Raw genomic sequence first — 26499 nt, 5'->3', positions numbered from 1 at the left:
ATTGAAATGAATGGGCTGCTTTTTTCACTACGAGCGCTCCCATTGAAGTGAATGTGCTGCGCAGGTTGTAGATATGGTCCGTGGTGCGGTGGTTTGGCATGAACCCTGCTTGGCTCTTGCTGAGGACCCCGTGTTGTGTGAGGAAGGTGAGGATTCTGTTATTGATGATGCCGTTGAACAGTTTCCCCAGTGTGCTGCTGATGCAGATCCCTCTGTAGTTGTTGGGCTCATATTGGTCTCCATTCTTGTAGATGGGGGTTATGAGGCCTTTGTTCTAGTCTTGGGGAAAGTGTCCTGCATTGAGCACGAGGGTGAATAGTTTTGCCAGTGCCGCATGTATTGCTGGAGGGCGGTATTTGATCATCTTTGGTAGGATGCCGTCAGGGCCACTGGCCTTTTTGCCTTTCAGCAGGGAAATTCTTTCCTGTATGTCTTTTATGGTGATTGGTGAGTCCAGAGGGTTCTGGAAGTCTTTGATGACTTTCTCCATATCCCTCAGTTTGGTGATTATCTGTTGCTGTTCTGGGGTTAGGTCTTCTTCTGGGATGTTTTTGTAGAGACCTCTGAGGTAGTTGAGCCAGATATTGCCATTTTGGATGTGGAGGGAGTTTTTCTTGGGCTTTGTGCCCATGTGGTGCCAGGTCTCCCAGAATGAGCTGTCCTGGAGGGAGTCCTCTAGTTGCTCTATTTTTTGGGAGAGGTACCTCTGTTTCTTCTCTCTGAGGATGCCTTTGTATTGCTTGCATAGATTGTTGTAGGCTTCCCTCGCCTCTCTGTTGTTGGGGTCTCTGTGCTTCTGGTTGGAGACTCTCAACACACAGTTCCACATGCTGTAGTATTAGATACGCGCGTCTGCACACAGTTTAACACACTGGAAGATTAGACATGCACGTCTGCACACAGTACTATACGCCGGGGGATTGGATACATGCGTCAGCATACAGTATCACGTGCCAGAGGATTGGATATTAGATAAGCATGTCTGCACAACATACCTTATTGTCACGGTACTAGTGGAACAGGATCAGGAGTCCAGTCGTCAGGTAATGCACAGGAGGCTGGAGACAGCACGTGGGTAGCCCCAGGAGCTGAGGTAACAGTCCAAGAGCAGATAAGCCAATACCAGGTAGAAGTCTGTAGTAATTCGGGAGCTGTATTCAAGCTACGGTGAGCTTGCAGACAACATTCGAAGTTCCAGGGAACTGAAGAAGCGCTCCAGCAAGGAGGTCTCCTAGGTGTCCAGGCTGTATTCAGATAGACAGAACACAATACCAACACAAACAGGTAGTGTCAGAGTCACCTATATATAGGCAACCCAATCAGGGCAATACAGGGCAGGTTCCAATCATGAGAATCAGCTGATGAGCCTCTGCAGTAGGCTCCACACTGAAGTCCAGCAGGCTATTATTCAACAAGCTGAGTAGCTCAGGAAGCAAGGAGACACCGGGCAAGACAGCAGGTCACAGGTTCAAATCCTGACACTTATGCCGTAGGATTAGATACGCGCATCTGCACACAGTTGTACAGGCCATAGGATTAGGTACACGCGTCTGCACACAATACCACATGCCGTAGGATTAGATACACACGTCTACACACAGTTCCACATGCCGTAGGATTAGATACGTGCCTCTTCACACAATACCATACAGGGGAGGATTAGATACATGCGTCTGCACACAGTACTACACTTTGGAGGATTAGATACATGCCTCTGCACACAGTACCACACTCTAGAGAATTAGATACGCGTCTCAGCACACAGTTCCACACGGAGGAGGATTAGATATGTACATCTGTACACAGTACCACATGCCAGATTAGATATGCACATCTGCAGACAGTTCTACATGACAGAGGATTAGATACATGCGTCTTCACACAATACCACACACCGGAGGATTAGATACACGCCACTGCACACAATACCACATGGGGGAGGATTAGATATGTGCCTCTGCACACAGTACCACATGCCAGAGGATTAGATATATGCCTCTCCACACAATACCACATAGGTGAGGATTAGATACCTGTATCTGCACACAGTACCACATGGGGCAGGATTAGATACATGCCTCTGTACACAATACCACACACCAGATAATTACATACGCATCTCAGCACACAGTACCACATGCCAGAGGATTAGATACGCGCATCTGCACACAGTACCATATGCCGTAAGATTAGATACACACATCTGCACACAGTTTCACTTGCCGAAGGATTAGATACGCGCCTCTTCACACAATACCACACAGGGGAGGATTAGATACGCACATCTGCACACAGTACCACACGCCGGAGGATTAGATATGTGCATCTGCACACAGTACCACACCAACAAGGATTAGATACTTGCGTTTAAACCCAGTACTACATGGAGAAGGATTAGATACAGCTTAACTCCAGGTATCCATAATAACTAGAGATGAGCGAACACTAAAATGTTCGAGGTTCGAAATTCGATTCGAACAGCCGCTCAATGTTCGTGTGTTCGAACGGGTTTCGAACCCCATTATAGTCTATGGGGAACAGATACTCGTTAAGGGGGAAACCCAAATCCGTGTCTGGAGGGTCACCAAGTCCACTATGACACCCCAGGAAATGATGCCAACACCTCTGGAATGACACTGGGACAGCAGGGGAAGCATGTCTGGGGGCATCTAACACACCAAAGACCCTCTATTACCCCAACATCACAGCCTAACAACTACACACTTTACACACTCAATACCACCTCTCTGACAGTAGGAAAACACCTTGAAACATGTGTATTTGGCACTTGCAGTGAGGAGAGCTTGTCACCAGCAGTGAATTTGGCCCTTGTAGTAAGTTGAGGTTGGCACCAACATTTGTTTTGAAAATCAGGGTGGATTGAGCCTCTAACCAGCAGAGTTTGGGCAAATTCATGGTGGAGGGAGCCTCTAAAAACCCCAGTTTGGACCAATTCATGGTGGAGGGAGACTCTAAAAACCCCAGTTTGGACCAATTCATGGTGGAGGGAGACTCTAAAAACCCCAGTTTGGACCAATTCATGGTGGAGGGAGCCTCTAAAAACCCCAGTTTGGACCAATTCATGGTGGAGGGAGCCTCTAACCAGCCCAGTTTGGACCAATTAATGGTGGAGGGAGCCTCTAAACAGCCAAGTTTTGGGAAATTCATGGTGGAGGGAGCCTCTAACCAGCCCAGTTTGGACCAATTCATGGTGGAGGGAGCCTCTAAACAGCCCAGTTTGGGCAAATTCATGGTGGAGGGAGCCTCTAACCAGCCCAGTTTGGACCAATTAATGGTGGAGGGAGCCTCTAAACAGCCCAGTTTGGACCAATTAATGGTGGAGGGAGCCTCTAACCAGCCCAGTTTGGACCAATTAATGGTGGAGGGAGCCTCTAACCAGCCCAGTTTGGACCAATTAATGGTGGAGGGAGCCTCTAACCAGCCCAGTTTGGACCAATTAATGGTGGAGGGAGCCTCTAAACAGCCAAGTTTTGGGAAATTCATGGTGGAGGGAGCCTCTAACCAGCCCAGTTTGGACCAATTCATGGTGGAGGGAGCCTCTAAACAGCCCAGTTTGGGCAAATTCATGGTGGAGGGAGCCTCTAAAAAACCCAGTTTGGACCAATTCATGGTGGAGGGAGCCTCTAATTAGCCCAGTTTGGACCAATTAATTGTGGAGGGAGCCTCTAACCAGCCCAGTTTGGACCAATTAATGGTGGAGGGAGCCTCTAACCACCCCAGTTTGGGCAAATTCATGGTGGAGGGAGCCTCTAACCAGCCCAGTTTGGACCAATTAATGGTGGAGGGAGCCTCTAACCAGCCCAGTTTGGACCAATTAATGGTGGAGGGAGCCTCTAATTAGCCCAGTTTGGACCAATTAATTGTGGAGGGAGCCTCTAACCAGCCCAGTTTGGACCAATTCATGGTGGAGGGAGCCTCTAATTAGCCCAGTTTGGACCAATTAATTGTGGAGGGAGCCTCTAACCAGCCCAGTTTGGACCAATTAATGGTGGAGGGAGCCTCTAAAAAACCCAGTTTGGACCAATTCATGGTGGAGGGAGCCTCTAATTAGCCCAGTTTGGACCAATTAATTGTGGAGGGAGCCTCTAACCAGCCCAGTTTGGACCAATTAATGGTGGAGGGAGCCTCTAAAAAACCCAGTTTGGACCAATTCATGGTGGAGGGAGCCTCTAATTAGCCCAGTTTGGACCAATTAATTGTGGAGGGAGCCTCTAACCAGCCCAGTTTGGACCAATTAATGGTGGAGGGAGCCTCTAACCACCCCAGTTTGGACCAATTCATGGTGGAGGGAGCCTCTAACCACCCCAGTTTGGACCAATTCATGGTGGAGGGAGCCTCTAAACAGCCCAGTTTGGGCAAATTCATGGTGGAGGGAGCCTCTAACCAGCAGAGTTGGGGGAAATCAGGGTGGAGGGAGCCTAGTATTAGCAGAATTGTGCAACGCTTATGGTGGATGAGTATGAGGATGCGGAGGAATTGGAGAGGTTGAGTACAGACATGGAGTTTCATGTTGGGGTGCTTTACACAGGTGGGCACAAAAATGACGGCTCTACCCAGTGGTGGTTCATTTTTATCAAAGTGAGCCGGTCGGCACTCTCAGCTGACAGACGGGTGCGCTTGTCAGTGATGATGCCACCGGCTGCACTGAACACCCTCTCAGATAGGACGCTGGCGGCAGGACAGGACAGCACCTCCAAGGCATATAGGGCAAGTTCAAGCCACAGGTCCAACTTCGACACCCAATACGTGTAGGGCGCAGAGGGGTCGGAGAGGACAGGGCTGTGGTCGGAAAGGTATTCCCGCAACATGCGCCTATACTTCTCACGCCTGGTGACACTAGGACCCTCCGTGGCGGCACTTTGGCGAGGGGGTGCCATCAAGGTGTCCCAGACCTTAGACAGTGTGCCCCTCGTTTGTGTGGACCGGTGAGAACTTGGTTGCCTACTGGAGGAACTGCCCTCCCTGCCGCCAACGTCACATGCTGGAAACATCTCCATCATATTCTGCACCAATTGCCTGTGGCAAGCATTGATGCGATTGGCCCTCCCCTCTACCGGAATAAAAGACGAGATGTTGTTTTTATACCGGGGGTCAAGGATAGCAAAGATCCAGTACTGGTTGTCCTCCATGATTTTGACAATACGCTTGTCGGTTGTAAAGCACCCCAACATGAACTCAGCCATGTCTGCCACAGTGTTAGTTGGCATGACTCCTCTGGCCCCACCGGAAAGTTCAATCTCCATTTCCTCCTCATCCTCCATGTCTACCCATCCGCGCTGCAACAATGGGACGATTCGAAGTTGCCCGGAAGCCTCCTGTATCACCATCACATCATCGGACAACTCTTCTTCCTCCTCCTCCTCCTCCTCCTCCATTAAACGCAGTGAAGCGGACAGATGTGTGGACCTACTCTCCAGCTGTGACGGATCGGATGCTATCCCTAACTCCTCTGTGTGATCTGAGTTATCCCTGATGTCAATCAGGGATTCTCTCAGAACACACAAGAGCGGGATTGTAAGGCTCACCATCGCATCCTCAGAGCTCACCCTCCTTGTGGACTCCTCAAAGACCCGTAGGATGTCACAAAGGTCTCTCATCCATGGCCACTCATGGATGTGAAACTGAGGCAGCTGACTTTGTGGCACCCTAGGGTTTTGTAGCTGGTATTCCATCAAAGGTCTCTGCTGCTCAACCACTCTATTCAACATCTGAAACGTTGAGTTCCAGCGTGTGGGGACGTCGCACAAAAGCCGGTGTTGTGGCACATGCAGGCGTTGCTGGAGAGATTTTAAGCTAGCAGCGGCTACTGTCGACTTGCGAAAGTGGGCGCACATGCGCCGCACTTTCACCAGTAGCTCTGGAACATTGGGGTAGCTCTTTAGGAAACGTTGCACCACTAGGTTGAAGACGTGGGCCAGGCATGGAACATGTTGGAGTCCGGCAAGCTCCAGAGCTGCTACCAGGTTCCGGCCGTTATCACAAACGACCATGCCTGGGCCCAGGTGCAGCGGCTCAAACCATATTGCCGTCTCATCGAGGAGGGCATCCCTCACCTCGGAGGCAGTGTGCTGTCTGTCCCCCAAGCTGATCAGCTTCAGCACAGCCTGCTGACGTCTACCAACGCCAGTGCTGCAACGTTTCCAACTCGTAGCTGGGGTCAATCTAACAGCGGAGGAGGAGGCGGTGGCGGAGGAGGAGGCGGTGGCGGAGGAGGAGGCGGTAGAGGAGGAGGAGGAGGAGGGGGGTGTTCTTCTCGTGTCCCTGCCAGGAATGTTAGGCGGGGAGACGAGGTACACCGGGCCAGTTTGGGAAGCAGTCCCAGCCTCAACTACATTCACCCAGTGTGCCGTCAGTGAAATGTAGCGTCCCTGTCCGCATGCACTTGTCCACGCGTCGGTGGTCAAGTGGACCTTTGTGCAAAGCGCGGAACTAAGGGCCCGCCTGATGTTGAGTGACACGTGCTGGTGCAAGGCGGGGACGGCACACCGGGAGAAGTAGTGACGGCTAGGGACGGCATAGCGAGGTGCCGCAGTTGCCATCAGGTCCAGGAAGGCGGGAGTTTCAACAAGCCGGAACGCCAACATCTCCTGGGCCAGCAGTTTAGCGATGTTGGCGTTCAAGGCTTGCGCGTGTGGGTGGTTAGCAGTGTATTTCTGCCGCCGCTCCAATGTCTGAGAGATGGTGGGTTGTTGTAAAGAAACGCCTGATGGTGCCTTTGATGGTGCAGGAGAAGGAGATAAGACAGGACCAGGGGAGGATGAGGTAGAAGTCAACAAAGTGGCGGAGGCAGATGAAGTGGTGTCCTGGCTCGTCCTCTGGAGTGCATCGCCAGCACAGTCAGCAGTGGCAGTGGCAGAGGCAGAGGCAGAGGCAGTGGCAGTGGCGTGAACGGCAGTCGGCCTTTGTCCTGCCGTTGCTGCCTGCCACTGATTCCAGTGCTTGGATTCCAAATGACGGCGCATTGAAGTGGTGGACAGGTTGCTCTTCTCAGAGCCCCTAATCAATTTCGAGAGGCAAATTGTGCAGACAACACTATATCTGTCCTCGGCGCATTCCTTGAAAAAACTCCACACCTTCGAGAAACGTGCCCTCGAGGTGGGAGTTTTTCGGGGCTGGGTACGAACTGGAACATCTTGGGAGATTCCGGGTGTGGCCTGGCTTCGCCTAAGCTGCTGACCTCTGCCTCTGCCTCTAGCTACCCTTTTTGGTGCTGCACCTGCCTCAACATCCACACTACTTTCCCCGCTTGACATCCCCCCTGTCCAGGTCGGGTCAGTGTCCTCATCATCCACCACTTCCTCTTCCAACTCCTGTCTCATCTCCTCCTCCCGCACAATGCGCCGGTCAACTGGATGCCCTGACGGCAACTGCGTCACATCATCGTCGATGAGGGTGGGTTGCTGGTCATCCACCACCAAATCGAACGGAGATGGAGGAGACTCTAGTGTTTGAGCATCTGGATACAGATGCTCCTCTGTTAGGTTCGTGGAATCGTGACGTGGAGAGGCAGGTTGAGGGACAATGAAAGGAGCGGAGAACAGCTCTGGGGAGCAGGGACAGTTTGGGTTATTGTTCTGTAAAGCTTCGGAATTTTGGGAGGAAGGAAGACAAGACTGTTGGGTAATAGGAGGAGAGGAGGCAGAGTCTGACTGGCTGCTGGACAATGTGCTGTAAGCGTTCTCTGACAGCCATTGCAAGACCTGTTCCTGGTTCTCGGGCCTACTAAGGTTTGTACCCTGCAGTTTAGTTAATGTGGCAAGCAACCCTGGCACTGTGGAGTGGCGCAATGCTTGCTGCCCCACAGGAGTAGGCACGGGACGCCCTGTGGCTTCACTGCTACCTTGCTCCCCAGAACCATTCCCCCGACCTCGCCCACGGCCTCGTCCACGTCCCTTTCCGGGAGCCTTGCGCATTTTGAATTCCTAGTTAGAAATTGGCACTGTATACCAGTAGTAAAAATTGTGGGTGCACGTAACCCCAATATATTCTTTGAATTCCCAGTCAGAAACTGGCACTATATGGCAGTAGCAAGAAATGAGGGTATTTGTATTCCCAATATACTCTTTGAATTCCCAGTCAGACAATGGCACTGTATACCAGTAGTAAAAATTGTGGGTGCACGTAACCCCAATATATTCTTTGAATTCCCAGTCAGACACTGGCACTATATGGCAGTAGCAAGAAATGAGGGTATTTGTATTCCCAATATATTCTTTGAATTCCCAGTCAGACAATGGCACTGTATACCAGTAGTAAAAATTGTGGGTGCACGTAACCCCAATATATTCTTTGAATTACCAGTCAGAAACTGGCACTATATGGCAGTAGCAAGAAATGAGGGTATTTATAACCCCAATATATTCTTTGAATTCCCAGTCAGACAATGGCACTGTATACCAGTAGTAAAAATTGTGGGTGCACGTAACCCCAATATATTCTTTGAATTCCCAGTCAGAAACTGGCACTATATGGCAGTAGCAAGAAATGAGGGTATTTATAACCCCAATATATTCTTTGAATTCCCAGTCAGACAATGGCACTGTATACCAGTAGTAAAAATTGTGGGTGCACGTAACCCCAATATATTCTTTGAATTCCCAGTCAGAAACTGGCACTATATGGCAGTAGCAAGAAATGAGGGTATTTGTATTCCCAATATACTCTTTGAATTCCCAGTCAGACAATGGCACTGTATACCAGTAGTAAAAATTGTGGGTGCACGTAACCCCAATATATTCTTTGAATTCCCAGTCAGACACTGGCACTATATGGCAGTAGCAAGAAATGAGGGTATTTGTATTCCCAATATACTCTTTGAATTCCCAGTCAGACAATGGCACTGTATACCAGTAGTAAAAATTGTGGGTGCACGTAACCCCAATATATTCTTTGAATTCCCAGTCAGAAACTGGCACTATATGGCAGTAGCAAGAAATGAGGGTATTTGTATTCCCAATATACTCTTTGAATTCCCAGTCAGACAATGGCACTGTATACCAGTAGTAAAAATTGTGGGTGCACGTAACCCCAATATATTCTTTGAATTCCCAGTCAGACACTGGCACTATATGGCAGTAGCAAGAAATGAGGGTATTTGTATTCCCAATATACTCTTTGAATTCCCAGTCAGACAATGGCACTGTATACCAGTAGTAAAAATTGTGGGTGCACGTAACCCCAATATATTCTTTGAATTCCCAGTCAGACACTGGCACTATATGGCAGTAGCAAGAAATGAGGGTATTTGTATTCCCAATATACTCTTTGAATTCCCAGTCAGACAATGGCACTGTATACCAGTAGTAAAAATTGTGGGTGCACGTAACCCCAATATATTCTTTGAATTCCCAGTCAGAAACTGGCACTATATGGCAGTAGCAAGAAATGAGGGTATTTGTATTCCCAATATACTCTTTGAATTCCCAGTCAGACAATGGCACTGTATACCAGTAGTAAAAATTGTGGGTGCACGTAACCCCAATATATTCTTTGAATTCCCAGTCAGAAACTGGCACTATATGGCAGTAGCAAGAAATGAGGGTATTTGTATTCCCAATATACTCTTTGAATTCCCAGTCAGACAATGGCACTGTATACCAGTAGTAAAAATTGTGGGTGCACGTAACCCCAATATATTCTTTGAATTCCCAGTCAGACACTGGCACTATATGGCAGTAGCAAGAAATGAGGGTATTTGTATTCCCAATATACTCTTTGAATTCCCAGTCAGACAATGGCACTGTATACCAGTAGTAAAAATTGTGGGTGCACGTAACCCCAATATATTCTTTGAATTACCAGTCAGAAACTGGCACTATATGGCAGTAGCAAGAAATGAGGGTATTTATAACCCCAATATATTCTTTGAATTCCCAGTCAGACAATGGCACTGTATACCAGTAGTAAAAATTGTGGGTGCACGTAACCCCAATATATTCTTTGAATTCCCAGTCAGAAACTGGCACTATATGGCAGTAGCAAGAAATGAGGGTATTTGTATTCCCAATATACTCTTTGAATTCCCAGTCAGACAATGGCACTGTATACCAGTAGTAAAAATTGTGGGTGCACGTAACCCCAATATATTCTTTGAATTCCCAGTCAGACACTGGCACTATATGGCAGTAGCAAGAAATGAGGGTATTTGTATTCCCAATATACTCTTTGAATTCCCAGTCAGACAATGGCACTGTATACCAGTAGTAAAAATTGTGGGTGCACGTAACCCCAATATATTCTTTGAATTATCAGTCAGAAACTGGCACTATATGGCAGTAGCAAGAAATGAGGGTATTTATAACCCCAATATATTCTTTGAATTCCCAGTCAGACAATGGCACTGTATACCAGTAGTAAAAATTGTGGGTGCACGTAACCCCAATATATTCTTTGAATTCCCAGTCAGAAACTGGCACTATATGGCAGTAGCAAGAAATGAGGGTATTTGTATTCCCAATATACTCTTTGAATTCCCAGTCAGACAATGGCACTGTATACCAGTAGTAAAAATTGTGGGTGCACGTAACCCCAATATATTCTTTGAATTCCCAGTCAGACACTGGCACTATATGGCAGTAGCAAGAAATGAGGGTATTTGTATTCCCAATATATTCTTTGAATTCCCAGTCAGACAATGGCACTGTATACCAGTAGTAAAAATTGTGGGTGCACGTAACCCCAATATATTCTTTGAATTACCAGTCAGAAACTGGCACTATATGGCAGTAGCAAGAAATGAGGGTATTTGTATTCCCAATATATTCTTTGAATTCCCAGTCAGACAATGGCACTGTATACCAGTAGTAAAAATTGTGGGTGTATATAGCCCCAATTCTATTGCTAGGGGACTTGCAGGGTATTTCTGGGGTGAAGGTGGGGGGGCACACCGTTGGAACGGGTATCGGGGTATATATCGGGTATACGGGAATACACTGACAGTGTATTCCATTCAGGATCCTGGGAAAGCTGGGTTGCGGCGATTGAGCCCGTCAGTGCCACGTTACACTGACAAGCTTCTCCCTGGAATTTAGCTCTTACAAGAGCTGTTGGTTGTCTTCTCCTTCCTATCCTAGCCTGTCCCTGCCTACCCAGAATCTAAGCCCTAGCTAGCTGGACGGAAACCTCCGTCCTCGGTGAATTGCAAGCTCAGAATGACGCGAAGCTGGGCGTCGCTGTTCTTTTAAATTAGAGGTCACATGTTTTCGGCAGCCAATGGGTTTTGCCTACTTTTTTCAACGTCACCGGTGTCGTAGTTCCTGTCCCACCTACCCAGCGCTGTTATTGGAGCAAAAAAGGCGCCAGGGAAGGTGGGAGGGGAATCGAGTAATGGCGCACTTTACCACGCGGTGTTCGATTCGATTCGAACATGCCGAACAGCCTAATATCCGATCGAACATGAGTTCGATAGAACACTGTTCGCTCATCTCTAATAATAACTGATCACAGGTTTTTCACTGATATCCAAAATGAGATACACTTGATCACATGACGCTTATGGACATACACACAAAGCACATACAAAAAACACCAGTGCAAAATTGGACAATACTTATGGAGCCACTACACAAACATATAATGTAATATACCGAAGCGGGGTCCTCCTGCTAGTAGATTATAAAACTACAGTACTTGGGCAAAGGGGGATCATGCCAATGCAAAATCTATAGAATTAGAAAAAAAATCCTCCTTTTCTCCCATTCTTATTGCATCTATTTAATAATAAAGTTAATGCTTATTTTATCATTATTGAATGAATATCCTTACATACTTTGTAAAAAAAACATTACATAACACGGCAGCTTACTGTGAGCAGATGACTAAGTAAAGTAATTGCTTGAGAGATATAGAAATACTTGGATTTTTGCATCAGACCAAGTTGTTAGTATTGATATATCCAGAATACATAAAACCCATTCAGGGCTCAGTCAGCCTCCAACAGTGCGGTAATGACAACCCTATGGGTAGTATGTTCGGTAAATTTGCATTCTACTTGAAATGTGGATGCAATTTATCTATCGAAGATGACGGCTAGCACTTCATGTATGTGCACAAATAGGATATATTGGACATTGTGCATTGATTTTCTGAGCTGCACTGAATAGCTACAGTCAGATGAGATGATTCATGAGCAGAGCTATTACCTTCCCTCGTCTTCTCTTGCTATTAGTTATTTAATTGTTAAACTATTTTATAACGATTTGTGACTTCTTTAGAAACATTCAGTTTTATATCTTGAAAAGAAACTTTTTACTCATGATATATAAAATATATGGATTTATTTCCCAATTATTGTTGTTACAAAGCCTCATTATATATTCTTTTTGTTGCTTTCAGGATAAAAGTATATCTCTAGTGCTATAACTGTAATTGTATGCAAAAATGGAAATCTTTCTCTTGTGTAAGAACATATCAGCTGTAACAGCACAACAGACTTTAGTTTTCAGTTAAGTAACATTAACAGGAGATCTTTATGCCCTTTCATTTTGACAACTGTAGGATTTTCTGCATGTTTGGACAGTAGAAAGTCCTATAAAACTCCGCAGAGAACACAAGGTTTAATTTATTCTTGATTCCTTCCCTTTTCAGATAGCAATTGACTGAGTGAATGGCCCTAAGCTAGGGTTTACCGTTCTCTATTTCTTATTCCAAAGAGAGTAAAGGGAGAGCGTTCATTCTTCTTTCAAGTGTCTTAGTGTCGGACACAGGATTATGAAAAGGAAGATGGGAAAAATTACTGATATCCTAGAGCACATATCAAAAAATGTGTTTCCTATTTTTTTAGTTTTAACACAGAATAGGGTTAAATGTGAACAGAGTTTGTCATTGCTGAAACTTGTTTGTATTTTTTTTTGTCTTTTTTATACTTTGTGTTTCTTCAAAATAAATAGTAAAAGAACGGGCAGCGATCGTATAAAGTGCTACTGTGAGATGAAAATTGTGACTGGTGTCACAATTTTTATCTCATTTGGAAGCTATGGACATGGGCTATAAAATAAGCCAGAGATCAGCTGACCAAGAGGTTGCTGATTGCAGCTGTCAACTAAAGAAGACAGCGGTACCGCACAGTGTCGGCACTATTGAAGGGGACAAGAGAGAGCTCACATAAAGCTTTACAGAGAGATGAAAATTGTGAGTAGATTCACAATTTTCATCTCATCTGAAAGCTTGGAATATGGGCTATAATATATTATACCTGGGCAACCCCACTCCATCCAGCTGTCTTCAGCATCCTCTTCGTCTTCTTCTGCCTGTGATCATGTCATTATGGAGATGCACCCCAAATGACTGCTGGGGCTGATAATGGTGGCACCCATGTGAAAATCGCGACTCTATCAGCTTTGAGAGAGGTGTTGGGGGCCTTAATGCCCATGGTCAGTGCCCACATGGCATTAGCACCAGGTCTTTACTGTATAATTGCTACTATATTTAAATACATAACAACCGCCATATTATTATGGCAGATGTTGGGAATGGGTTAAAATGCATAAAAGAAGTGGCAGTAGTTAAATTAGCAGTATATATCCACTGCTTACCATCCATTTTCTTACAGACATAGATGTCACTGTCACTTTGACATATCTTCTGCTGTGTTTTTCTCTTAGAGAGATAGTTATGAGCTAAAAAGATTTTTGGTATATCAGCTACCACAACCTTACCATTCACTGATCTGGTTACGTCTGATTGACTTGTCATAAAATTACCAGACAATGTTTATACAAGACATAGGCCCCATTCATATGGGGCACGAGATAGCGTATTTTGGTCCTGATTTTGACACAGGAAGCCGCGTCAGAATAGGACCAAAATGCACCTGCCGCGACTGTTGCGGCTTCCCGCTCCAGAGTATGCCGCGGAATCCGCCTGAAGAGAGGGAAGCTTGCTTCTTTTTTCCGCTAGTGGGAACAAATTGTTAGCGGAAAAAGGAACACTAGCGGTCTGCATAGACCTCTATTGTGAGGGGGTGGATTTTGAGGAGGATTCAGCGCCAATATCCGCCCCCTCTTGCCCCGTGTGAACGAGCCCATATAGTACAGCACACTGCAGCCTCACATCTCTTGGAGATATTTTTGTTCTACATGTCAGTGTAACAATAAAAATAAAATTACAGAAATAATTACACTACCATGCTTGTTACCTGACAGCTTGGCATGTTAGTCACCATTCTGCTACAGAATGACTTCTGTTCTGCTGCCCTTTTATAAGATGAGGAATTTAAGACTGATTCTGGCAGTCTAATTTCTGTATGCAGTTCATAAAGACATTGCGTAGTAATAACTTACAATCCTTTGTTAAATATAACACCGAGAATAAAAATACATTAATAGATTAGTGGTAAAAAGGTATTTAAATAAAACTTGGTAAAGCAGAGTAAGAGAATGGAGGCTTTTATAACGTGCAAGCAACTCAAGTATAGTTAAAGGGGTATTCCGATGTACATAACCTATTTAGAAGTTTGTAGATAATTAAAAGTTAAACATTTTTGCAAGTACAAGTAATTAAATATTTTTCAGAGTTTTAAAGATGTTCTCTAAGTATCTTTTGATCACAGTCTGTTGTCTTGATCAGTTGCTACTAGATACGACCATGAATGCAAGATCTTTCTAAGGTCAGAATATCAGCAATGATTTCCTTATCATGGCCGGGATATCTTCTCATACATGTCGTATCCCTGCCTGATAACCCAGGTACAATAAGAAAATCATAGCTGGGTTCCTGAAAAGACCCAGACAATAGAAAGTTTCTGCATTTGTGGTTGTATCCATTGGCAACTGATCAAGACAACAGACTGTCACCACTAAGATGAGGGGATATTGTCACTCCTTAGGGAGAGACCACCATATAGGTGTGTGGAGATTTATTAAGCCTTTAGCACTCCACTTTGCAAGGAACCATGGGAAGAATATGCAAATCTGTCTTCCATGATGTAATTAGAAAGTCAGAAGCTGCCTCATTGTTGCAAACCAATAGAGGGCGCTCACTGGAATGTGCAAGCCTGTCTTCTCTGATGTAGTTAGGATGACAGAATTCCAGTGAAATAACCCAATAAAGGCTGCTCCCTTTAGTATCATGCCCGACCTTCCAAGAGGCCTTTATTTTGCAATGACGCTGGGATTATTACCAGGTATAGTCTCTCAATCGAGGACGGCCGTTTCGATGTACTTGCATCTCATCAGCTCGATGTAGAGAGGACTATAACCTGGTAGAGGTGAGAGGCTTAGAAGAGAAAATCTTTAAAACTTTGCAGAATTTTTAACTACTTATATTTGCAAAAATGTTTAACTTTTATTTATTTACAAATATAGGTATGATTATGTTCATGGCAGTACCCCTTTAAGCATAGAACAGCAAGCACTTTTATGTTGTAATGAAATTACATAATATATAATTAGTGTTTTTAGCATTGCCAATGGCTTCTATGCACAAGAGAATTTCATAAAAGCAAAGTAAATGGCTGAGCTATGAACCTTGTACAAAGTTGTTTCTTTTTCTTTTTTTGGAAATTTTTTATGCCTAGGCAAGCTTATTCATTTCAGGGCATAAGCCTCTTATCTATAACAGAGGGGTTTATACCCTGATATCTGTAAGAGGGTCAAATACGAGTGTGATGCTTTTCTGGCTTTATATTTTTCGATGCTGTATTTTTTCACCATTTCATGATCATTAAAAATTAATTTTTTTCTTCTTCTGATTTTCCATCTGCTGGATGTATTTTTTCTTTTTGTTTTGATGCATACTAGATTCCTTTTTGGCGTTACATACAATATATCACTATAAAACCACAGACATGAGAATAAAATTACTTGCCTAGGCATAAAAAATTAACATGCTGGAGCTGCCTATTTACTATATATTAGAAGCCAGGGTTCATTCTTTCATCTATTTGCATGTATACTATCTATTTCATTATCATGCCATTTTTATTTCTGCTCTATTCCTGATCCGCTGTTCTGTGGAAAGAGTCACTATAGCCACTTTTATATGTCATTATAGCCATTTGTGTGTCACTATGGTGAATTTTCCAATTGCATGATGTACCCTTTCATAATGCCTTATTCACTTCTGTTCTAAACCACCGCATATGAACATATGAATTTCTACTAATTCTGTCCAACCAATTCTCTTCTCCATTCCCTCATGCTACAAACATTCTTTCTGAATTATGGAACACTTTCTATGATACATGAAATATGTATTATTTATTATGACGTTGTTACAATTTACATACTATTATATTTATGTATAATTTAATTCATTTTGTAGAATGTACTTTGGATTTATTTCTACCTATTTGTAAGCACTTATCGGATGGTTTGATTGAAGGTCTAATTTTTAACAAAAACCTTCACATACTTTGCTGGATTGCAAATAATAAAGTTTATCCAAATAAAAGTATATTTAATTTGACGAGTGCCTGAATTCTATTCTATTTTTTATAAGGGTGAAACCTTTCCAGAGCATCGAATACTTCTACCAGCGTTGGAGTGTTGTGATTACCATTTCTCCTTTATGGGAGTAGACATGACAATTAAAGAATTTCCGGAAAAATTTGTGGTACATTGTTGGAATGCCTGGCCTGCCAACTGAAAAAGCTGCAATATCTTTCCTGATGAGAACAACTTCCAGATGAGAAACAGGACTGCCCTATCATACCTTTATGGGAGCAAATACCACAGCGGCGTATTGTTTTTGTGTGACAATTTACAGAATTTCTATAAAAATTTATTCAGCTGAAAAAGAGTGGCCAAGATATGGAAGTTGTCATTCTTCTTCCACCTCTAATTCAAGATAAATGTTTCCTGTGCGATATATACCAATTTAAATATTTAAATGATTGGTGCTGCATTTATCCCTGCTGCTGACATATTTGGTGGCCTGAGTCTGCTGAAAGGGCTTTAGAAGGTGACATAATTCCTTAATGAGGCTCCAACGGAGGATTTTAAAGTAATACTTTGTCCGTGAGGTCTTCTACATGCAGTAATCATTCACCACCATCTGCTGCTCAAACATATGCTCCAGCATTTGCCACCATGCCACACACTGTGCACTTCATCTTACAGCCATGAAAGAAGAGAGGGGGAATGTAAGCAATGGCTTGCTCTAGTGAAGTTAATATCTGTAAATGTGTGGTATCTCAGAGGATGCATGTGTTATAGTCAGACCTAATGGGGGGCAGTAGTCCCTTTGATAGCTGAGCTGTTGTAATGGTCACGGTAGCAGTAGTGGTGGTCCTGACTGAGGGGCACCTCTCATGGAACACACAGCAAGTCAATTTTCAAAAGAAGGATAGCAAAAGACACAGTCCTTTGTTAACCAAAAGTTTCTTTACTGAGGACTCTCATAGAGTGCAGCAATACTTCATAGTAAAGAATTTCAGGAAAAATTTGTGGTACATTGTTGGAATGCCTGGCCTGCCAACAGAAAAAGCTGCAATATCTTTCCTGATGAGAACAACTTCCAGAAGAGAAACAGGACTGCCCTGTCATCCCTTTATGGGAACAAATACCACAGCAGTGTATTGTTATTGTGCGACAATTTACAGAATTACAATTTACAGTCTCATGTACAATACTGCCGGGTGCATGTGAGAAGGATTCCCTTGTAAGCTGACAGGTAATGGCTGATGCTGACACAACTTTCCTCAGATTTGGTATTTAGAGTATTGAGGAGACACAGTCCAGATTATAGCTACAGAAGAAGGATCTTCACTGGTTGGCTCCGCCGGGTGACTACCTTGGGGTGTATATAGTTACTCACGGTTACTGGGCTGCGGTATCTGATAGCTGGACACAGACCTAAAAGACACGTGGCCTGGAAACCACGGAGCACTGGACATGACCGGAGGCCTTCTTTAGGTCCAGGAATGCAGAAAGGCTCCTCTATAGCTGCTCCTTTCTGTCAGGCTCTCTCCTTCTTGGAGGCAGTAGCAGTCTGCTTGTTATCCCCTCTGTATGGACTGGTGAATGGTCCTAGGAGAATGTGTATCTTACATGGGCTGTGAGGTTCACCATGTAGCTCCTAGGTTTTGGCAGGAGTAATCTGCTTGGCTTGGACTAACGGCAGGTGCTGTTACCTCACACACTACACTCTCCAGAACATGGATGCTCTGGTTTCCTTTCCCCTGCTAAGAGGAAGGTGGGGCTAAAGTCTCCACCCACAGCTTGCTAGAAATTTCTCTGCAGAAGCTTGTGCTGTGTATGGAGTGATTGCGATCCTATATCACATGCACCTACATAGAGTGAATCATAGGTGGCAGCAGAATAGTACATAGCAATAAACAAAATATATGCGCACAGAAAATGCAGATTATACATAGTGATAACCGGTATTAGGGCATTGTGAGAAACATTATATTACATAGCATACAACTACACCTATAATGGCAAGAAGGAGTGTACTGGGATACTACAAATGATCTAGTTAAAAGGAACTGGAGGAGGCCAATAGGTCTTGCCTGGTGTTGAAAAATTGGGCTTGCAACCATGGGGTGGTGTCAGTATTATCACCTGGTCTTGCTGTGTCAATGGGCAGTGGTTGCTGCATTTAAAACACTGACCCACTGGGCCATGAAAGCTATGTATTGTTCTTGCCAATAATTTCCGCATCATGTGTTGATGGTAGTTTGCACATGGACAGAGTCATATACAGATCGTCCGAGCAAGTGACGTGAGTACAGATGTAATGGGTTAATTCACTCCTCTCACTCAAGCTGCGAATTGAGCAACAAATCACATATACATATACAAATACATGCAGTCACCACCTACTAACTTAAATGGGATTAGTTGTAAACCCATTTATATATGAACATGTCTCCCTAACAATCAGACTCAAACACAATTGGCCAACATCCAGCTATGAGCCGGATCCAAAGATGTGATAAGGTTCTACAAGTATCCATAGTTTTTGTAATGGTGAGCCCCTGACTCATTTAGACACCCTCTGCCCATGAGGTACGCCATCCTGACCTAGAAAAGTTGAGTTCTTACAGACTGTAGGGGATCCTGTGATCAATGGAAGATCTTAATCCTATTCATGACTATTCCCAAACACTACATATGTGCATACATAAATAATATAATACACTGATGATACATACAAGCAAGGTTCTTTAAGAATAAGATAAACCTTTAATAGTCCCACCATGGGGAAACTCAGTGTGTTACAGCAGCAAAGATAATACTGTAATATATTACAAGAAAAGAACACATACAAGTTCAGAATAGCAGATAGAAAAGACACTGGGAGTCATAGAAACTAAAAAGAGAAGCCCACATGGCAATATCAATCAGGCACTGCTGTTTTACGGGTTACTAGATATTCCATATCGGCTCAACTTGGTTTGGAGGCAAAGCAAAGCTATACACCTAAGGGCCCCTTCACATAGAGTTTACGCTCCGTGTATTCTGTACATCTTACACGTGTGAAAATACACGTGTAAAATGTAGTTAGCCATTGAGTTCAATGGCATGTTTATATAACAGACGCACGCGCAAAAAGACACGCGTTATACGAACATGCCATTGAACTCAATTTATTTTTAATTTGTATTTTTCCACGTGTAAAATGAACAAAATGAGCGGAGCATATACAGAATACATGGAGCGTAAACTCCGTGTGAAGGGGCCCTTAGAATGTGATGTGTGTTTTATGCTGAGTGAACAAATTGAATTAGAGGATGGAGGTTATTAGTGGGTCTGTTACTCCAAGACTAGAGAGTACAGACCTTTTGAGAATTACCTAGACCCTTATGGGTTAGAAATTTCCTCCTCCCCTCATATTTCACTAGTTTTACCACATCAACTCATATACCAAGAGCTTTACTTCAATTTCAGCTCCATCTACATTATTGGGGCTGTGTCAGTGCCTCACCTTGCTTAGAGACCTAATACCTACAGCATATGGGATTAAAACCAGAAACACCTATGCTGACGGGGGCTAGTAGGCCGTTAGTCTCCTACGGATAGACTTTTTAGTGCCGGTCCTAGCTAATGCCACCCACACCCACTAACTTAGAGTTCATTTTTTTACACTTTTTGTTTTCTCTTGTTACTAATTGGTACTTTTAATAGACAAATAAAAGCTATATTTTAGTGTATCTTTTTGTTTCTCACAATTTGTTACTAGATATTCCCCATTGAAATGTCATCCCATCACTTTGAGAAACACAGTGAAATCCACTAACTGGCATGACATGAAATTTCTTCTGTTGTCACCCTTTCACCCTGGCCTGGTTGTCAGGTCTCATCATGGTAATGGAATTCCTCTATACTCTCACTACTACATCCGTCACTGCCAACAGTCATGTCTTCTACCACTGCCTCCTCTGTATCCCCCCCCAGTTCTCATCCAATTTGTCAAGAAGAGGAAGACTTGAAGAATATCTATTTCTGCAGATGCCACATGAGTACTAAGGAATGGGATCAGTGAAGATGAAGAACAAGACATGATTGACCGTGCACAGGGCCGCCATCAGGAATTTTGGGGCCCCATACAGCCTAAGCGTCTGCCCCCCCCCCGTGCCCCCCGCCGCCATTTTAAAACTACTTTATTTTGCGACATACCAATTCTGTATCACATTTCCCTTTATTTAGCAGCATTACGAGGCTTAATCAGATTCTATTTGCAGGTAAAATCTGCTACGTGTGTCAGCGCTTATAGAGAGCCAACACCATCTATAAGAGCCCTCTTAATAAATCCTCAGGGCTTATTCACATTGCGTTTTTGGCCTCCCTTGCCGGGATACGTTAGTAACCAGTCAGAATCCGCTGTCAACTTATCCCTGCACAAAGAACTGGCCATTAAAAAAAAAAAGGGGGGCCTGCAGTTCTCAGTGCAGGGATAAGTGGGTAGCTGATTGTGACTGGTTACCAACGTATCCCGGCAAGGTAGGCCAAAAACGCAATGTGAACACTCCTTTAAAGTGGAAGTCCCACCCCCAAACAGGCTGCTATGCTAGTAGCATAGCAGCCTACATCATTATTAATACAAAGCACACATACCTTTGGAGTTTTTGTGTGCTTTGTAGTTCTCCAGCTAAAAACTTATATATTATATATTATTGCCCCAGTTCCCTCTCCGCAGTGCCGCACACCTGATGCCCCAAAAATCCCCCTTCCCCCCCGTCCACCTTCTAACATCTTTCCACTGCCCCCTGTACCCATACCTCCCATCTTTTGAAGAACCAAAAGAGGGACAAAATGTGCGGCGCGCTTTGCACGCCGCGGCAAATTTAGCCCCACCCACTGTTATGTTGACTCCACCCATTCTCATTAATTTTTCATGTGCCCGCACACAGTATAATCCTCCTACAGTCACCCGTACATTATATGTCCCCCCTCTATCTCTCCCCCAGCTTCATATACACCCTTCATCTGCCCCCAGATTCATGTCTCCCACCCAATCTCTGCCCCCAGATTCATGTCTGCCCATCCATTTCTGCCCCCAGTTTCATGTCCCCCCCTCCATCTCTGCTCCCATATTCATGTCCCTCCATCTCTGCCCCCATTGGCATGTCCTCCTCTCCATCTCTGCCCCCATATTCATGTCCCCTCCATCTCTGCCCCCATTGTCATGCCGTCCTCTCCATCTCTGCCCCCAGTATCATGCCATCCTCTCTCTTCCCCCAGTTTCACGTTCCACATTACACTGACTGACTTACCTTCTCCTTCGTTCCCTCGCAGCTCTCTGTGCGCCTCTCTCTCACTGGCGCACAGTTATAGACGCGATGTGACGTCATCACATCGCTTCTACAAACCAGTAGCGGAGGCTAGCTACAGGTCAGCTCCTCGCTTCAGCCGCATATGTGACAGCGAGAAAGGCGCACAGCGGCGAAGCAAGGAGCTGACCTGTGTCAGCTCCTCGCTTCGCCGCCGGCTACTGGCTTGTAGACGCGATGGCTGAAGCAAGGAGCTGACCTGTGTCAGCTCCTCGCTTTGCCGCTGCCGCCGGCTACTGGCTTTTAGACGCGATGTGATCACATTGCGTCTATAAGCCAGTAGCAGCAGCGGCGGCGAAGCGAGGAGCTGACACATGTCAGCTCCTCGCTTCAGCCGCATATGTGTCAGCGAGAGAGGCACGCAGCGGCGAAGCGAGGAGCTGACCTGTGTCAGCTCCTTGCATCAGCCGCGTATGTCTTCAACTCAGATCTGCGTCCTCTGGATGCAGATCTGAGTTGAAATAGGACATACACAATGACTGCTACGGGCGCCAGGGGGCCGGCACATGGTGGCGGGCCAAAACCGCCCCCCCCCCCCATTTTTCAATTTGGCCGGGCCCCTGACGCCAGTAGCAGTAGTACTGGCCTATCGGCGGCCCTGACCGTGCATAAAGGTAGCATGATAAATTATGTGTTATAGCAGAGAAGGAGGGAGAGAAACACACAGAACCCTTAGGATGTGCAGCAACCCTGCGGCTACTGACAGGACTGCTGCCACCCACATTTTTTGTTGTTGGTATCAGCCCTTACACTGTTGGATGGTATGACACTAGCACAAGTGGTTTCTCCTCCTTAGCCTGCCCTGTTTTTTTTTTTTTTTTCCAATCAATTTACTTCACTGCTTATATACTGTAATAGTGATTGGTACAAATCTGAAACTGTGTGTATTTGTTTTTTTTTTGGGTTTTTTTGGTATTATTATTATTTTTACAAAAAAATCTATTTTAAATTAATAAAGAGATGAGTTTTACTTTTGAAAGGGTAGCCTAGCCAATATTAGACTATAACACAGCCAGTTTGTTTTTTTGCTGCGATAAATAAGACATGGTGATGAGAGATGAGATTTAGTACTAAAAAGTTGTCCTGGTAAGTGTATCTAACAAATTGTATGACTCAGTTTGGATTTTTCCTGTGATAATTGCAGTTTTTTGTGTTTGTTAACAAAAAACAATTGCTAAAAATGCCTTAACAACATGAGATTTTGCACTATAGACAACAAACAGCGTGAATTAGGGCCCTCTATCCCACTGTGTCAGTGAGTCATTGTAAGTATTATATTTGTTTGTACATTTTGTGTACTTTATATCAACCCTCAAAAGTACAGCACCATGGAATTAATGGTGCTATATAAATAAACAATAATATTATAATATGTCTCTAACCTTGCAATATCATAAAATGGCTTCCTGCCCACAGTATCTTATATTTGTATGTAACATCAGAACTGTAACCTTTCTAACTACCAGTCATGATATGCTTAGGATCTTAGCTCACAGGACCAGGGGACTCTCTTTCTTCTCTGCATTTTTCGTGTGCATTACATGCATTACCATTTTAGTTAACTGGAGACGATTCAGAAACATTTCGGTTTCACTGAAAACCAAAACTTTTGGGAAATTCTGAAGTTAACTGGAACTGGTTAGTTACAAATTGGTTCATTCATCTCTACTCAGTACATTATCTGAAAAAAAGAGCATTTAAGTGATTTGGCAGATTTAGTTTTTGGAAGTTAAACAGTGATGTGCCAGGTAGAAGAAATGTAAATCTGGAAAAATTGCACTAAATCACATCGCACAACACAAGTACAATCTTTTATGATCAAACACTAGAGATGGGTGAACCTGTTCATTTTGACGAATGTTCATGAGGTTCAGCCCTCCGTTTGTTTCCAATGAATTTGGAATGAACTGGAAGTGCTATTATTATACCCTAAGGCAGGGGTCAGCAACCCCTGGCATGCGTGCCAAGAGTGAAATGCAAGGCATATTTTGCTGGCATGGCAGCCAGCATGGGACCTTCAGGTATTAAAAAAAGAGACTGGTTTAGGACCCTCCCCCTTCTCTGGCTGCCCTCTTTGCCCACCAATGAGAGGGGTGAATGAAGTCCAGGAGACGGAATTCATCACTGTACAGTACAAGAACCCTGCCTGCTACAGAGATGAGCTCCTGCCGTCTGCATCTTGCAAAGGGTCCCTGAGGAGGAGGAGAAGGAAGAAAGCTCCTGCCAGCAAGGTCAAAGTAAAAAAATATATATATATCAGGTACATTCTGAGGCTTCTATTCCTATTGATGTCAAGCATTTGGGGTTATTAATTTAGTTTTAGTAAATCAATGTACCTCACATTAATAGTATTTAACCCCATCATGACCCTCACTTTAACCCCTGACTTTAGTGTAAGGGTCGTCAGCGTTACAGTTATTGCGCGGCACTCCGAGGACCTCATGTTTGATTTGATGACTCTGGGGTATGTGAAGTCAAATGACATCAGCTGGCCTCCTAAGTGCAGAGAAAACACAATTTATAATTCTATAATCTCCTGGCAACCTTTTGATTCGAGTTGCTTTTGGCATTGGCGCTCTTCCAGGAATCATTGATGCACTTTAAAGGGGCTCTATCAGCAAAATCATGCTGATAGAGCCCCACATATGCATAAATAGCCTTTAAAAAGACTATTCAGGCACCATAAATGTTATATTAAACTACCCCCCAGTTTTAAAATAAAACCCTAAAACAGAATGTGATCTACTTACGGATCGTGCACACTGGGCGGGTTTTCAGGTGTGTCTTCTTCTTCATCCACGCCTCTTCTTCCTCCGATGTCCTCCGGTCCCGTCTTCCTCCAGTGCTCGCAAACTGACACTGATAAAAAAAAAAATGGCCTGGGCGCCTGCGCAGTAGCCATAGTAGAAGCCGCTACTGCGCAAGCGCCCAGGCCATTTTTTTTATATCAGTGTCCGCTCGTGAGCGCCGGAGGAGGACGGGACCGGAGGACATCGGAGGAAGAAGAGGCGTAGATGAAGAAGAAGACACACCCTGAATGCCCGCCCATAGTGCACTATGCGTAAGTAGATCACATTGTTTTTTAGGGTTTTATTTTAAAACGGGGGGGGGGGGGGTGTAGTTTAATATAACATTTACGGTGCCTGAATGGCCTTTTTAAAGGCTATTCACGCATATGTGGGGCTCTATCAGCATGATTTTGCTGATAGAGCCCCTTTAATGTTCTCTCATTGACTTAGAAAATCTGGTATTAGATCAGGATCCCAGTGTTAGACCCCAATGTTTAGATATATGGGTACAAGTTAAATGGGAGGCCAGATCTTAGACAGGCCAGGGCACGGTGGCGCCTCTGGATAATCTACAAAGGTGATTTGTCATGTGGATTATGTTCTTTTCTCTCAAGGAGAGCTGTTCCTAACTTTTTGTGTGTCTCTTGTCTGTGCCCTCTATGTATCACTATCTAAACTCTGTAGTGGACATATCTTCTTCTTCTACTGACCACCGTCCTCGTAATGTTAAATGTTAATGATTATTTTTTTGAGACCCTGCTTCACATCAACTGAAGAATCCACAGCACAGAATGCTACACCTTCAGGGTTTACACAATTTTTTTGGACAAAATTGAATAAAAACTGTAACGGGGTCTTGTTTCATATGAATGATGGGATTCCCAGCCATTGAATATTTGCATATATGCCATACTTATAACAGTGGCAACCTGGTCTAATCTCAATCTGTAAATTACAGTAGTCTACTTCTAGAGTAAATGCTTTCAATCTAATCCATAATAATATTTTGTAGTACAGCACATGAGTGATTTGTTCCATAAAGCTTTTTATTAATACCTTGTCTATTCTACTTGTGAAATACTAAGGAGGCAATTTTGTACTTCTGACAAAGTTTTTCAAGAGCTTTGTTCTTCTTTGTTCTTTTGTATATAAATCTGTATTGGATGATTTTAATACAATATGCCCATTTTACATAAACAATGAAACTCGGATGAAAAGGAATGGTGTTATGCAATATTAGCATACTTTGACAGTGTTTGGCATATTAGCTTTACTTTGACAGTTGTGCATTATGGCTCTGTAGCAAGCTACTTACAACTAGAGATGAGCGAACAGTGTTCTATCGAACTCATGTTCGATCGGATATTAGGCTGTTCGGCATGTTCGAATCGAATCGAACACCGCGTGGTAAAGTGCGCCATTACTCGATTCCCCTCCTGGGATTCCCCTCCCACCTTCCCTGGCGCCTTTTTTGCTCCAATAACAGCGCAGGGTAGGTGGGACAGGAACTACGACACCGGTGACGTTGAGAAAAGTAGGCAAAACCCATTGGCTGCCGAAAACATGTGACCTCTAATTTAAAAGAACAGCGCCGCCCAGGTTCGCGTCATTCTGAGCTTGCAATTCACCGAGGACGGAGGTTTCCGTCCAGTTAGCTAGGGCTTAGATTCTGGGTAGGCAGGGACAGGCTAGGATAGGAAGGAGAAGACAACCACAACAGCTCTTGTAAGAGCTAAATTCCAGGGAGAAGCTTGTCAGTGTAACGTGGCACTGACGGGCTCAATCGCCGCAACCCAGCTTTCCCAGGATCCTGAATGGAATACACTGTCAGTGTATTCCCGTATACCCGATATATACCCCGATACCCGTTCCAACGGTGTGCCCCCCCACCTTCACCCCAGAAATACCCTGCAAGTCCCCTAGCAATAGAATTGGGGCTATATACACCCACAATTTTTACTACTGGTATACAGT

The sequence above is a fragment of the Leptodactylus fuscus genome, chromosome 1 (genome assembly GCF_031893055.1).
Source record: "Leptodactylus fuscus isolate aLepFus1 chromosome 1, aLepFus1.hap2, whole genome shotgun sequence".
Classification (NCBI taxonomy): domain Eukaryota; kingdom Metazoa; phylum Chordata; class Amphibia; order Anura; family Leptodactylidae; genus Leptodactylus; species Leptodactylus fuscus.
This window is presented reverse-complemented; position numbering follows the sequence as displayed.